Consider the following 17,741-nt stretch of genomic DNA (forward strand, 5'->3'; position numbering starts at 1 on the left):
TGTTAAGCTTGTTAAAATTTTAATCTCGTTATTCCTTCTGAGCTTAATGAGCGATATTAGCGTTCTCATCCCTGGATTTGTTAATGGAGATACAAGAACGCGAAGCCAACTCCTCAACCATGAACATCCGTTGTCGATATTAACAAGAATTTCATTTCTCCTATTGCTCGAATTTCTGTCGAACTAGCGGCGTAACAATTATACAAAATCGGTAGGAATTTCTTTGAAATCTACAGCTACAGAAGCTACAGAAAGGAAGGTATGCGTTGTTTCTTTCGTTCGAAGTATTCACCATTAAATGCAAGAAGTTGAGCAACGATGAAATTTAATAGCGTATATTTAGGTAGCTCGTTCCGTAAACGTTTTAGAAGTGAATTTTCCCGGTGAGTTATCGCGCAACTAATAAAAATTTTTTGCGTACTGGCAATATCGCGGACGGTCGAGCGCGTAGAAACCACGACTAAAGATCCATTTACGTTAGTTATAAAATAAACTCGTTGAGCACGTGTCACGTTCTGTCGTCACGTTTTATAGTTCTGAACAGTAATTTCCATGGCGTCGAACGATTTACCGTCGCCATGGGAAAACGTCGTAAAACCCCGAAAGAATACCCTAATGAAATACAACGGAATATTATAAATTTTCTCCCGAACATTCAGGTGCAATGTCGTCGGCTTCTTCCTACTCATTTTTCGTTTTGTCCATCCTTCCTCGTTGCCTTCCCGCGCCCTCTTTCTTTCCCCTTTCTTTTTACTTAAGTCGCTTGGACGAAAAGGGCTTAAAATGACACTTGGTGGTTTTATTAGCGTAAGCAGTAGAAACCACGAAGAAATACGTCGCGAAACATTTAAAATTGCAAGAAAAGAAGAATGGCCCTCGCAAAGATCCTCGCGACAAATTATCGCCGGGTTTCTCGCTTCCAGCTACTTCGCGACCAGACGGAGTGGAAAGATGTTTTGTTCTACAGAGAAAACCGAAACTACAGACTCGTCGACTATAATAAAAAGAATTAAGCGAACGCGAGAATAATAAAAAAAAGGATAACTTATTACGGATATTCGTAAAGAACTGCGACAGGAGTAGGAAAAAGGGCACCAGGCACGAGCAAGAAATAACAAAAATACGTATAACGTTGAATTTTCTCTACGTTTCTCTTTTAAGTAGTCTTTTTCATTTTTATTTGCCAAAAAATGGTATTGTTTATTATCTTCTCACGCCCCATAGATTTGCGACGAAGTAAGAAAGTGTGTTAACTCAATAACTGGCCGGAATTGATTAAGATGACGGAAATAATTTGTCAAATTTAGAGAAATTTATTATCAATCCCAGAAAAGGGAATTAGGTCGTCTAAAATTTCAAGGTAATAAATTATAGTAAAAATTTTTACGTCGTATAAAAAGGGGCATCGGAAATGAAGATTAAAGAGTCTAACGAAAAAAAGATCGTAAAGAGAGGAAAACTGAAATTAAATACCTATATTATCTTCGTACCGTGGCTATTATTTCAACTAAAAATGTATGTCCAACTTCCGTGAATTAATACATTCTTGTCGCATCGCGCAACTATAGAAAGTACTTTAATAAGGTAGGAAAAATGCTGGAGAAATTCCGATCGGACAATATCGACCACTAGAACGCGGGGAATTTCACCGAAATTTAAATTATCATCCAAGAGAAACGTCGTTATCGCGAATACAACAGGTAGAAGGCAATTTTGCGTTTCTGATATTTGGGATCGAGTTGGTAATTCGCGGTGGACCTCCGAACTGTGTCCTCTAACTTGTTTAGTAGTCACCTATACTTACAGCAGGACCCACAGTTCCGTGAATAGTTTGGTATGGAATAATAACTCCGGTATAATAGTATCACATGCTGTAACTTAACCGCCACGCAATTCTCCATACCACTATTTGTCCGTTTAAGTTTCATATTTTCACAGCCAATAAAAATATTGATTTCAGTAGCGTCGTTTAGAATTAAACAGCCAATCTTTATTGAACGCAGTTTACACAAATTTTTGACATATGGTAAATAAGTCGTAGCTTAGTAGGAAATTTTTATATGAACGAAATGTGAAAATTGTTCATTTTCTTCTTTGTTTTTACTCACAAATACTTCTCGTGCAAGCAATATTACCTATCCTTTTTGTCCGAGTAGCATGTTTTTCCTCAAAGAAAATTCTACGACGTTTATCAAACGAATGTATGATGTTAAAGGAAACCATAGTATATATTCGAGAAAAAATGAGAAAAATACGTTAATTAATTATTCGAACTCTTTAAAAAATATGTCATCTTTCTATTTTTCTTCTTTAAACTTAATTTCAAACCAATTTTTTCTCAAGTGCTATTCAACCTATCTCTCTTTCTTGCGTTTTACTTCAAAGTAAAACACGATATAATATCGAAAGTACTCTGAACCAAAAGTTCGTTTCTTCAGACGCGATATATTTCAAAGAGCCGAACAAAAAATAATAGAACATTACAATAACATTAAACGTGTTATATCCCTCAAAGTCCTCATAAATCTCGCAAAAAACGCTTTTAATGCCAGCGTCAAGCACGTTTTAATGTTCCACAAAGATCAGAGGCTTGCGACGCCAATAACACGGAACTACTTTATAGGTCTCCGCTCTTATAACTTTGATGCCGATATAGAACGCACATGACACGTCCGGGAATGACTGGTGGTATTCTGCGTAACTGATTCGATGCTTTCCCAATCATAATTTCTAATAACTAGACTGCGAATTTTTATTTATTCATAGAAAATTTCAAAGTATAAATTTCCACAGAATGAACATAATATAAAAGAAATGTATGAAATGTCCAAATTATAGTGCTTTCTATTACACTTACATGATTTCCTTCTTAATTAGATACACCCTTAAAAATATAAATTTGCATAAAAATCCGCAGTCTACTAATAACGTACAAGCTCTAATCAAACACAATATGGTGTTTTGTAAAATCACAAAAAAAAAAAAAAAAAAAAAGAAGAGAAAAGGATTCCATTAGCACGGCGGAAGTTTCTTTAATAGGAGCCGAGGCAAAGTATTCATACACGCAGAATCTTCTGTAGAAGTACGAAGCAAAAGGGTGATATCCGAGTTACCGAGCAATTTCCCCTGAATTTTCCTCCCTTTCCTTTGTATATCGGTTTATTTCCAGCAATTCGAAAGCATCGATGTTTATAATATTAATCTCTGTAATTTTCGTTCGTAAGTAGCGAATAAGAGAGGTAGCTAGCCGTAATGCGTTTAATATTCAAGTAATATAGCGAATATTTCCAGTGCGGTTATAGATACTGGCGTATCCATGTGAATAATTTTGCGACTCGTCGTAGAATGAAATTGTATTGTTAAACATGACTTAAATAAAGACGCGTCTCCATAATCACATGTAAATGTAATTGCAAAATCATGCGACGCAATCAATAACACGACGTAATAATACGCGAAGCACATTAATACGTGGAAGACAGGCAAATAGCGAAGCAAAATTATCGTACAACGAATTAAAATCAGTTTTAACCATGCATATCTGTACGAGGGAAATGTGTTCACTTGATTACGATCCTCTTTAAACGCAAATGACACTTTTCATCCGCTTCAGAGGGTCGTTTACAGGGAAATGCAGGGTAAAGGGCATTTCGATTAAAGCTTCGGAACCGTTTATAAGCTCCGGGGAGATAAGATCGTTAAAGATGGTTTTAAACAGACGAACGGTGTCGCGGAAGCAAGCAAGAGAAAACTGAATAGAGCCATGGGAAGAATAAAGAGTAGGCCGACGAGAAACGCTTATCGTCGTTTCGACCATACTCGTCGTTTCACTCTGTTCGTGTCGAACGTCTGCTTGCCATTTCGAAATATTTAAATCCGCGAGATATTCGTATTCCCGGTCGGTGTTTCAGCGGCTTTCTTCTCACGAATCTCTCCTGGCTCCTCGGGCCAGGATTAACCAGCGATATTATTCTTCAATTTGGATTAAGCTCCTTCTTTGCGGGAGGACGAATTTCACGGTTCCTGATGGATCAGCCAGGACGAATCGAAGAATGGCGAACCGTGTTAGCCAGATTGATCCTCGCACATTCTCTGCCTGCTTTAAAGAAACTTCCGCCGTCGACAGCGAAATCTTTTTTCAAAAATTTACCAAACATCGATATCGAGTTTCATCGCAGCTTGTACGTTATGAGACATTAAGATTACCAAGATATCGAATCGAACACATTCTTTGATCAATAAAAAGACGTATTATCCAAATAAAACAGTCCTTCGTATCGCGCTTCGCGACACCAAACGCAAAGTTTGCGTTTCGTCGTTTCGTTAAATTTCAATGAAACTACTTACGCAGATAAGGTAGAAATATCCCGCGATCAGCAAAAATCAGCAACTTTTAAAGCTACGCGCGTATGACTAAGAATACACGAATTCCAGATGAACATGGAAAGAGGACGCTTGTCTATATATGCAAATCGAAAACTGTACAAGCTAAGTAAGCGCCACTGCTGAATCTCTATTGCATATATTGTAACAACCGTTACATTAACACCCTACAAGTGGAGCCCACGGTAATCCAGGCATTAGCGTCATTGATTTACGAGGGAACGATGCCAAAAACTTTTTCGTCCTGTTAACGATCTGTCTAGATCGTGCCAAAATCTAAATTTCAAAAAATTCCAATGAGAATTTTCCGCGTTGTTCCTTTCACCCTACGGTTCGTATTGCATTTTTCGTAGAATATCCAATTGTTTCATAATCATATTCTTATTGTCGAAAGTTCAAAGCTAACGAGTAGTCTTAATTAATCGATTATAATCATAAGATTTTAATTGTTACACGATACACGGCGAGTTTCTGTAAAAAGTCGATATTCCCTTGGTTGTAGTTTATGGTATGCTAACAACTCCAACTTATCGTCGACCGCAGCCTTGCAAAACGGTCTGAACGTATAACAAATGCATATGGAAAACCGCGTCAAAGAGAAATCGTTAAGCGGAGACGTAAAAAGCGACAACCTTTGACGAGAATTGAATTTTCATTTAAAGGAGTTACACCAAACTAGCCTTTGTCGCGCAGATTTTAGCTCTTCGAGTTGTTCGATTGTCGAGTTGTTGCGAAAAGCGGTTTCCCCGATGGTCGTGCGAACGTTCGCGTCCAACCATTAACAATTTCCTCTTGTCTCTTTTTCGTCTAAAACATTGCGACCCGCCCCGATTATAAATCACAAAGTTTCGCCAGCTATCGCGAACGTCGAATTCAATTACGCGAAACTTGCGAATATAACACGTTGGACAACGAGTACGAGAACGTTATCAGTATAATGTACTGCAGTATACTTTTTATCCTTTCCTATTTTCAATCTCCTAGCGCGTAGGCCGCATAATTGCTCGTTGATCGTGTAAGTAAAAAAGCGAATCTGTGAACGACTGCTATTGATAAAGGATGAATCAACAAGTGTCCAATTTCGCGCAACAACGATGAAATTCTCGTAACATGCGTTACGATGATGTTTAGGGCAATCCGTAAAATCTCGCGCTCGTGTTAAGATGAAATAGTCTGTTATTTCTCAGACGACTGAGAAACATCGAAGAACACGCTCAAAACTCGTGTCCGAAAGCTGTGTGTCATCGTCCTGTTCCAATTCGTTCTCTGCAGCAAACGATTTTAACACGTCGACTGCCAGACGAATTTTATATATTTTTACAAGATATTACGTTGTATATGTGAACTTCTTTCTAACGATATTATCTAAATCATACACATTGTTGAAAATTTGTTAGTCCATGAAATTTATCTTATTTTAATCATCCCAAAAATTTGGTATAATTTTCTTATAAACTTAGTAGCGTGAATGTTACGACCGTTCGCGAGGAAAACGCGTCAGCGAGAGGCGTAAATTCTCGCTACGATTCAGATAATCGACGTCACGAATCAGTCGTTCCCCTGTTTCGATTAGGATAACAGAGGTAGTTCAAATGATTGTAACACTGAATTAACAGGGTTAATATAAACTTCTATTTCCAACAATGTTTAAAATTACAATGAACACGTCACAAATGATTTGTCGATGATACAATTAGTTTGTTATTACAATTCGACCCGACTTTATGATATTTCTCGATGTATTCGTTAGACTAAGCGACCTGGATTTTATTCGTCTAAACCTCTCGATGCATTCCGTTTGAATCCTCAAGTGATACTAACTGCCCTTCAATTTTTTCCTTTGTCTTCTCTGGTAGACGATTCCCACCACGCTCGGATCTCGCAACCGTTTGCACTTATGATCACGTATGCCACCTTCTTTGTGTAAAATAACGAACCAAAGACGAATCGATGTTTCTAGAACTCGCTGCTTGACGACAGCTGTGTGTTTATCGCTACTTTGGCTATATTTCGCCGGCCATGTAAGACGATCTGTCTGCGATACTGTGTTACCAAGGAAGACGGTTAGGAACACGGCCTATAGTAAACCTCGGGGCGTAACAGTGAATCATCGATAACCATCTTGGTTGACAACATGCTAAATATGGAGAAAGAATCGTTGGAACGATTTTCATTAATCTTAAAATATTCGGGAAAAATTTGATGTTACTAGAAATTTGTGAAAAATTATTTGTTTCGTTTCTGACATTTGTCAAATATACATACACCGGTGTTTTACAAGCAGAGAAAAGTGTCAGATTACGCAGCGAAAATGAATAAAACATCAACTAGTATTGAAAGCGCCTGTCGCCAAAAATCTTTTCCTTTCTTTCTTGCAACCATAACGAACTCTGAGGTTTTCATTCTAATGGTCTGACTGAATTCTCGTCGTTGTGGCAGCAACGCGCTGAAGACCTTCATTCGGGTTCGATTTAACTTCGCCGCTGGCGGCGTACTGTCGGAAGTTAAATTAGTAATAGAACCGTCCAACGGAGTTGCATCACGTTGTAACGAGAAACATTCATTCTACGGAAGGAAGGGCAGTCGCATAAATATATTATTCTGACAAACATAAATATCATAATTTCATAAAATCCTAGTTAACGCGAAGGTCTTCGTCTTCAGTTAAAATGTCTTAATTTTCGCTTCGTGCCTTAGCGGCTGTTTACGATGCTTTTTTCTTTTTAAATATTCCAATTATATCGTATTTAGCTTTCGAAGAAATCAATTGATTCTACCGGATGGTAAAATTAATATATGATGCGATTATTATTACGATTGTAACGTGGTGTAATTAAATATGCCATAATATAACTTAAGCACGTTTCGTTACGAACAATTAATTTCAACGACACCCTTCTGTATCTCCGATAATTTTATTTTGGAACGGCATTGAATTATTTCCGCAATAAGCAATTCGATTGTCAGCAGTAAAGTGAAAACAAAATTATACAACTGTCCCTGTTTGTAATCCAGTGGACTATATCGTTTTATACCTTTATTTATCAGAAAAATAATCGATTAATTTTACGTATTAGTGGATAGAAAATAAACACAATACGTATGGAAGATTAACAATACTTCTTAAACGTATTGCAAGGTTGACGAAATTCTCATATTCTTGAAAACAAAAAGAAAGGGGGAAATGCTAGATCTTCCTTGAAGCATCACAAATAAATTTTCTATTGGATGGCAACATTGCAAACCGCAATGCGGTTTCTTCAACGTGATCGCGTTTATCACGCTTATCCCTAAAAAGGTTTCACTAATATTAAAATCAGACTGCAATCACGGCGTGACGAACATTAGAAATTTTCAATGAACCGAAAAACCGTGGCTCGACAAGACTATTACAGAATTTCCATTCGACATCAACACTGAAGATTTCCCGGGCCGAGAGAAAAATTCTCTCGTTCCATCTTTGTCTCTGACTCCGTCTCTCTCCATTTTTTTTTCTTCTCACATGTTCGTACCCGACGAGTCAGCTCATCGACATTATTACACGATGTCACTCGAGGTACGTAGTATCGATTTCGAATCACACTGGCGGACCAATGGAGAAATTTAATTGGGGGCCGCGTAATTCCCAGTTCAATTCGAGCCAGCCTGCAAACGCTCGACGTGCCGGAAAAAATTACCTACCCAGAATGCACTCGCAGAAAGTCGAAGCTATCCACATTGGTTGCGCCGCTAAAATCACTCGGGGGAAAAATTTATCCATTAAACCGATCGCTACCTGCAAAGATCAGTCATTGGTAACGTTACACAACCGATCTCCACTTTTATTTCCAGCGATGACATTTAATCGACTGTCAGAAGATCTACGATTCCGTGTCACACAATACCATTGAATTCTAAGAAAAAGAAACGAGCCTTTCACAATTGACTCGATGAAGTGCAAAGTTTCTCCAACAACTTCTTTTCATTAAATTAGTATTTAATTGGACAACAGGCTTTCGTTAAATTATTGGGATATTTCGATGAAATACCAGTCGTTTAGATGTGGTATAAACATCGAAAGATAATTGTAACGTATGTGTAATGGAATCAAATTTAATCATAAATTTGTCTGGGATTATATATATGCTTAATTAATTTGGTGGCTATTTGTTCAATTTTAGATAAACATATGTGTACGACGACTATACGTGTGCGAGCTGACAGATGGGCGATAATAAAGCACATTGCGTTTATTTATGGAAAACGTAATTATACATAAAACGAGGAAGAGAAAATTCGCGATAACTTATGTATCAGTGTGAGAAGACTTACTTACTTAACAACGTACATGCTTTCGCATCGAGTAAATCGAACGAATTTAAAGCGTACAATTTATATACTGAGATGATAAAAGGTATTTATACACCGTTGTATTTATCGTAGAATTTATATTAGCAATTAATTCAATTCAAGTAGATTAGATTTCGTGCAATTTAGCAATACTTTCATGTGGCTACAGCAAAATGATATTGTGAAAACGAAAAGTAAGACCTGCTAAGAAAAGACGCTTTATTGGAAAATAAGGACATGTACAAATACCTTTTATAGTCACTGTACATCCTGTACGCCTATCAGTTCGATTAGATATCTCCAATTTATCTATTTTTATACATCCCTTACATTCCATGAACCTCAACTACAATTCGGTTCGTTCTTTCTTCGCGTAATACCAAAAAAGAAATACTTACAAAGGTAAAATGGGAAACGACTGTGAAAAGGAAAAGAGATAGAAGCAGAAAATGGTGATTCAAGGAGACGGTAGATGTAAGACTGGACAGAGTGCAAAGCACGAGACCATCAAAGGGAATGCTAAGGAAGCTCTTATCCAATTTTTCCAAGGGAAATCTTTTCAAACTATTTAAATCGCACTGTTGGCTGTACCTATTACAAGCCGGCGTAATTCGCCAGAACTATGCAGAAAGTATTTCAGGCGGAAACAGGGAACAAACTATTCTGCGTTATATATATATGCAACTTTGAGATTTCTGGCAACCAACGAAAAGCCACAGTAACTCGCCGCACTAGCACCGAATGAATTCAGACGAAATTACTATTGCAGGGATAACAGCTTTATTTAAAACCACATCTTAGCGTTCGATTCTGTCGCGAAAAGATTTCCAATTACAGTCACATCGCTAATTCCGAAATATCAGAGTTGGCGAATTATATATATTAGATTTCTAACATTTCCAAAAATTCCAATTGCCCGTTCAATCCAATTTACGATTTATTTAATTAACATGACGTTGAATATAATTAATGAAATTATAATTGATGCAATGGTATCATAATTATTTGCTATTATGATCGGCTTCGCGAACTACATGGAAACCTTAACGTTATAATTGCTAGAACATAGCGAAGCAAAGTTACGAGGCGCTCTACCAACCAGTATCACACATTCCTGTGGATAATTTTAACGTTTCAGAGAATTTGGCTGCGTTTCCGCGACGATTAAAATTATTTCTAAAGATGCACTTAAAGATCTAGCGAGGGAATGCTCGTTCTTCCTTCGCTTTAATAAAACTAAAGTATAAACGAACCATTCGTTGGTTTGCCATTTAGCGTTTGTTCGCTGAATCGTTCGCTCGCGTTCATCGTAAAAGATTGAGCTGTGTAAATGAGTTTACGAGCAGATTGCTGGATGGTCAAGTACACTACGCGAGCACGAGCGCATGTTTTTGCTCTCGTTTCATGTTCTTGCTCGTTTGATCTAAACGTGCCTTTGGATATCACCCTACTAATAGAATACTATCACATAATATCCTGTAAAACAGTTGAATGTAAGACAAACTCTAGCAATAAGAAATGTACGATACATCTACTTTCTTTAATTAACAAAATTTTCAAAACCGAAAGATCTTTACTTAGAAAATATCGATGTGTATTGAATCACAACGTTCACAGGTCACAGGTCATACAGCGGCAATTGCACGGGATTTCAACACGCAATTTAACAGCATGCCGCAGTCATGTCAATCGTTTTGTTTCTACGCTTAAGATCTTACAGTAAGTCTTGAAGCTACGTTGTGTAGTGAATTCGTGAAAGGGAACATATGTGGTTGCCATTTAGGCGAGATTGCTTGCCCCAAGGATTTAATAACAAGTTCCACTAATAGATTCTCAGCGTTGTACAAAGCGTATATTTGCCACGCTTCTCTTATATCGCTGTCTTAGCAAGCTCGATTAGACAGCACAATTCGAATATCTATGACCAAATACGAAATGTCACGGTTTATTCCAGTTCCACTGCACTCCTATTCGTTACATTTATTGAAAAATTCTAATAAATACCCTAATACGTGTTTTAGAATACAAAGCACGTATGACGCGAACAAAACAATAGATTTATAATAAAATAATTAGAAGATGAAAACGGCGAAGAGCAGTCAATTTTTATCGAATATTATACTAAACATAGATATTAAAATTTACGAAAAGAGAAGTAGAGCGCACAAAGTAGGAAACTAATTTCACGTACAGATGAAAGTTGTCTGCATCGATAAAATGAAAAATATTTCATTTGCCGACGCTAAAGCCGGATCACCGAGGAGTATACTCGATATACAAATTAAATTTCTTCAATAATTAAATTCTCAGCTTTTCAAAGTTTCCAACCGTAATTCTAGAGCTGGATTGATGAGTTCTAAACGATCCCTGAACGGTTTCCGTAACTTCGAAGCTCTGTGGACCGAAAAACGAAAGCTCCTTGAAGAATCTTCCCACTGAAATGCTTCCAGGTGGCACGTAAAGGAAATTGAACGCATTCCTCAACTGCGTTCCGTGCAAATAACGACTGAAACATGTCTGACAGACATGACTGATCTTACGCTTTTTATATATTATGCACACGTCCGCCTACTACTGGAAACTCTCAAATTCACAAATTCGAACGATACGTTTTAAACGATTCATAACGAAATATGAAATTCGATACAGTACATAGTATTTATGTGTATAAGTATTATATTATTTATAATATTTATGTATATCGGAAATAAGAAGTAGCTACGCAACAACGTAGGAACAGTAACGTAAGTTCAAAGTTAGAATAAAGTAAAATATCGGAAGTTGAATAAATCATTCTTTATAAAATTTTATCAAACAATTAGATCCTTTCAACTCTTTCAGCCGAGTCTACGTTGAAACAAGTAATCGTTCAATGGTAATTTAGACAATTTAACGTACATAGTAAACCAGTTGGAACGAACTTTTCAACAGAAACTGTATGTACTTTTTCGCTAAACTAACTCGAGCAATTTTATTAAAAATTTCCAATTTCGGAGGTATACAATTACATTTGGCAGTACTATGTAAATGCATTTTAATCGAAAGTACAGCGAGGAAAAGTTATGATTCAATTATAAAAATTAACTTGATTTTGTAAATAGGATCGGTTTCATCATTTTCACGTTGCACTGCTATATTCTCATTTCGAAATATTGATATAATAATACCGGTTATAATTAAACGAATATTTCACACGCTAAAGGATTTTAGAGAATTAATTAAGCAATAATAACACGGAACAAAAATGAAATCATAATTATACGTTATTCCGCTGACTTTACGGTTCCTCTTTAATTAAATAATTGATTGCTTAATCGTAGCAGTTATAATATTTCAGTCATAAATAGTCATAACGGAACAACGTGTAGCATATTAGCTTAATTAGCAAGTTATTCGCGTCAACGAATGTTTCTGTGAGTACGCTATAACTACCTCATCGATATGGACAACCTTAATATACGTTTCCCCTAATTTCTGAATTCTACTTTCAATCAAAATTCTTCGTTTGATGTTCCATAATGACTTCATTCGATATCGAGACGCGATAAAACTTCCTACTCGATGATCACTAAGAAACGGCTATATCGTGGAAATTAGAAAATGGAGGAGATTGGATTTCTCTAGCGATTAATTATCCGAGGATTAAGATTAGGTTTCGAAAAAGCAATTAATTCGAGGAGACGACAGCAATGCCTTATATTTATCATGCGCTAATTTTGACAGATTTTAGGGTTGGCTGGTGGATTGAAACGAAAAGCGTGTTGCGCCGCAGTAGCCTCGTGGTGGGCACGATCAATCGTTGCCGCGAATTATTCAATGTTATCGTTATCATAAATTCGGCGGCAGCCTATTCTCGCGTATACTGCGCGCGCCACTCTTGGAATGATCCTGATAAATTATCGAGCGTAGGGTTGCGCGGCTGCAGCGCCGTCGGCTGCGCTTAAATTTTCATAGCAGCCACAGTCCCGTGCCCGTAAATCCGATTCTAAAAACGTTTCCTGATTGATCTATCGAACAACTATCGTTTTTCCATCGTCCCAATTCGGTCGGGCAACGTTCGTCAACCTGTTGTGATTTTTGTTATCTTCCGCGTTCCCGAGCACCGCCTCTTCTATCGTGGATAATACGAATACAAACACGATTCCCAACCGACGAAATATTTCACGTTCCGACATTCACCCTTTTTAACACGCATCCGCGAAAAATATTTATTTTGCATCCCTTTCGATGGGCGTTCATCTTTCATTCGTTAAATTTGCTTGTCTAAAGCTTTCTGCTGGGATTTTCCTCCATTGGAACCGACAATCCAACAAACTATCGATAGCACTATTCCAGATTATATTTATCGTTATTGCCGAATGATTAAAGTAATTGCTATTTTGAAAAATTTGATTTTGATGTGGATTATAAAATATTACGAGGCTAAACCCGCTTTCTCCGGCTATAAATTTCTGTGACGTTAACTTCTAAAAAGTATACTCCCTTTTAAAATATAGCTATCATAAGCTGTACACACATCGATATGTAATACACGTTACAGACATCTTTCTCTGTAACAAGTTGTTGTAAAAACATTTACTAAAATGCGTTAACGTCTATATCGAGACTAATTAATTAATGTACTTGATTATAATATTTCGATCGACAATACTTATACTAAAGCGTAAGGCCAAATGTACTCCACGTATCTACACGTACATATTTATCTGTCCGATTTGAATTTAGAATGACAGAAATGAACGTAAATCTACGCTGATTTGAATAATTTCGATTTCTCGATCGGATGGATATGAATTTACATCGACGCTGGATAGAAACGTGGAAAAGAGGGTGGAAAGCAATAACTTCACAATAATAAGTGGATATCTTTTAGTGTGGTGGTGTTTAGAAGAAAATGAAATATTATTTTTACTAAAACTAATCGTTGATGGAAGTTAGTAAAATTTCGTAAGATTTAATGGTTATTAATAATAACTGTACCTATATACGTTAAATTCTGGAGATATGAAAATTAATTCTCATCAAATTCATATAAATATTAATTTTTAAATAAAAATATTCTTTCGATTTTATTTCGTGGGCGGTGAATTCTGAGCAGTTTTGCAAAATACAATAGTAACACGATATGCCGCATCTCTTTCCGCATGAACACTTGGCAAGAATTCTGCATCAACAATAGGAGGAAAATGTTTCAATATACGATATAATTCAAGTATCCACAACACTTGCATAGCAACGTGAAATACAGATGTCTATTGTTAACAGAACGACTTTGAAAGAACAATCTGGCGTTTGTCATCGAATATATTTCTTATGCTACAGTGCAAAATCTTTATCTCCTCTGTAAACTACGTCTTCAAAAATATTCAATGCACGGAGAAAAATTCACGCTTGAAATTAAATTGGCATTATAGTTTTGGAATTTCATAAAAAATTTTACTCTTAACATTACGCGCAATTAGATCGAAAATAATTGATTAACTTTCCAGAAGAAGTAATTGATTGATTTTTAGAATATTAATACGCAGCTGAGATTTCATCGAAATATTCAACGAATACGAATATATCTATTTGAAATTAAAATAATATCTCCACGTAGATGTTCTTTCTGAAGAATTTATTTTATCGTCTAGTGGTTAAAAAGAAGGAATCACTGCTCAAATTTACTTTTAATTCGAAGGTAAAGAAAGTGAGAAATACGTGTAAAGTTTGATATAGAAATCGCTCGAAATTACTCGGATACAGTGCTGATCAGAATGAATGACTTATGTCGAATGACTGCGAAGTAAGGAATTTCCGGAAAAGGTTTCCATCATGAACTACACCTCGCGGAGATTGGACTGCATCTTTTACGATAGAGTCGTGAATATCTTAAATTCCGCAGCTCTGCCTCACTATCCGAAGACGTAGTCTAAATTACGCTCTTATGAAGCGAGACAGTTCCAGGCTTTTTGGTGCATGCGAGAATAATCTTTAATATTTCATTCTACTTTTCAAAAAATGGTAAATAAAAAAGCTATACTTAGTCCAGAGATGTTGCTTTCGTTCGATCTGAAGTTCGTTAATATGTGTAAAGAGGAAGATAGTACAGGGAACAAAAATTTGACACGGACAAAGGAAAGGCAAACGAGAGAACTTTCCCAATTTAATTATTTTTTTAAAGTGAGGAATTGTTGAAAGTATTGCTCCCCTTGACGTATGCAAAATCCTACTTGTTGAATTATACATGATCGTATTCTTAGCAGTGTTTCCTGAGTTTTCAATTACTGTAGAGGCTGAATGATAAACTGTCTCATTTAATCAACGTTTTCAATATCTTAGGAATTTATTATTGATTTTACATTGAATAGTAGCGATGTTTATAAAGTACATAATAGAATCGCGCGATTGAACAGTCTCGTTATTAGTAGACGCTCGCGTATTTCATGTATTTCAAATTACTTGAATAAAAGTAAAATATTCTACAAAATATATGTATACACAATGTATTTGTAGTGTAAGTTATCCATCGTCCATATTCATCGTGCTCGTCATTTCAGCATCCTGTTGATCAAGCTGTTGATGCCATCCCATTAAGAAAAAATAAATTTTAATTATCGTAAGGCACACCGCTCCAATTAAATTGTCCAATCTTTCAGCCAAACAGTAATGATAGTACCTAAATCTATCGAAGTAGTACTTCAATGTGTTTCTCGGCTTCTCTTGTACGTTTTTCTCATCTTCTTGATTAGCTGTTGAATTTTCTACGTCCGTAGTCTGCAGGGCTTTGTTTCCTGTTAATGAAACCTGTTGCGGTAAAACTACGGCTCTAGATATTTTGTATAAAGGCTGATAGAACTTACGTCGTTTAACAGTTCTCTCCATATTTATTATTTTTGTATTCTAATGATTTTCTCACGAGATCACAACTGACTGCCTGCAACATGTGTATAAAACTAAGATAAAACCTGAACTGACATACAGACTGACGTACGCTTAATTAAAAATACATCTTGTGAATTCCTTAACTGTTTCGACTTAAAGAAAGGAACGACTCCTGAAAAGGTAATGTCTCTCGTTTCTTTTAATTTTTAAATAACGTAAAGTGGAATAAAGCGCTCGAATATCCTTTTCCTTCTAAATCACTTCAGTGCTCTCTTCTAACTTTCTTCAAAACGGTCAGTTACTTAAAAGCTTTAAAGAAGCAAAGTCGAGAAGATAAATACCGAAAGTTTCGTACAAATATATCTAAATTAAATTTCCAATGTTGTTTTCAATATTTTTGCAACAACCTCTGTATAAAATGATTAATATAATCTATCATACGTGAGTTTAATCTACTAGATAGGTACATACATTGTCTCAGACAGCATCCTATCTTGAAAATCACTTTCGACCTTTAAAAATTGAAAAAACATCATTTAAAACTTAAAAATTCCACGACGATTCGGACGAAATGAAAAATTCATAAAAGAGTTGGTGCGCGAACGAAATACGTTGCTGTCGCGTGTGACAATCATAGGTTTCCTTAAATTACAATAGGACGAGAACCGTGTCCCGGAGATTTCGTTGCTGGAAAACGTGTAATCTCGTCACGCGTAAAATGGGAGAGAACAAAACCCGATTACAATTCCACGCGAACGTATTTCAGCGCTCCGAAACGTTTTATCTAGTGACGAAAATGGAGACTGCCAATATTTCGTAAACGAAATTCTATTTTGGTCGGTCGCGCGTTATGCCGAAACACGACCGTAGCGGTAGAAATATTTCCAAAGCGACACAATTAAAATATGCCAGAGAAAAGAATTGCTCGAACGCTAAAGTTATCTCCAGTTTCGGTAAAAAAAAAAAAAAAAGTATAAAAGAAAGAAGAATGAAACGCCATGTATTCCGCTTGCAACGTGCTAAAGTAAAATACGCTTTAGCGATGACCTATAACTGTTCCATTTGATACAATCTATGTATGTACATGTTAATATACGCTCCTTTTATTCTCCGCACTTTTTCTCTCTAACATGTTTACGTGCATTTATTTTGTTTATGGCATCATTTATCTTTTTTAAGCTTCGTATAACAATATATCGAAGAGCAAAAGACAAAACAAGATATGTGTGCTTGGTAAAGTCTCGATCTCATATTAATAATATATCTTCCAACGAAAATTAAGATCACATAGCATAAAAAAAAAATTATGAAAGATAGACAGGAATAAAAATGTTTAAGCTCGTGAGGTCGATTTTACACCTTGAAGACTGCATAACTAATCTCTGCACGTTGATACTTCGAATCATACTTATCTTTAACCCCTTCCCGTACTTTAGCGAGTCAGAGTCGCGATGAAGATTTTGGCCCAAACATGAATATCGCGAGTCTGACTCGCGACCAGATACCAAACGTAAACATAACAAGCCGAGCTCGCGGACTGTTTTTTTGCCCGTTACGATCGCGACTGAATGTTAATTTCTGTTTACGAGCATCAGTCTGGTCTGTTTCGTCGAACTAAATGGCACGGGAAGGGGTTAAGGCTACTCATAAAACTGTATCAGGCTTCGGTGTTTAACGTCATAGCGAAATACTATTCGCAATGAAGAATAATTTAGAAAAATTAAACACTACCTATAGAATTTTATTCTATAACTTTCATTCCAATTACTTCGTACAATTTCGTAGAAATAGCCATATCTGCAGACAATAATATTGCTTCCAGCGTCTAATTCATATACTATTTTATTGGGAAACGAAGATACATAAACGTGATCGATAAACGAAAAAGAGAAACGCGAAAACTCCATTATTTTCCGAAATGGAGCGAAGGGAAACGGCAGAAATTGAAAAACAGCGATCGAACGACGTATCTATTCGGATGGTTAATAAGGTTGAAATTCTCCGCGTGTTCGTCAGGAAATTAAGGAAACGTATTTTCCTTAATTACACGGTGTCTGGGAAACGATCGATCGAACGCGTTCACGGTTGATAGAGCGTCAGGAAGCGTTTCGAAATGCTCGACAAAACAGCGGCTCCGAATGAAAATCGAGTCTCCGTTCGATTTG

General features: G+C 36.4%; 1 protein-coding gene across 2 annotated transcripts in view; it reads right to left on the reverse strand.

Moving 5' to 3' along the window:
- The window catches only part of LOC126865184 (TWiK family of potassium channels protein 7-like), a 364,862-nt gene that overhangs the window by 336,678 nt on the left and 10,443 nt on the right, over positions 1 to 17,741 (reverse strand). The gene's annotated exons all lie outside the window — the stretch shown is intronic.

Source organism: Bombus huntii, chromosome 4, assembly GCF_024542735.1.
Source record: "Bombus huntii isolate Logan2020A chromosome 4, iyBomHunt1.1, whole genome shotgun sequence".
Taxonomy (NCBI): Eukaryota; Metazoa; Arthropoda; class Insecta; order Hymenoptera; family Apidae; genus Bombus; species Bombus huntii.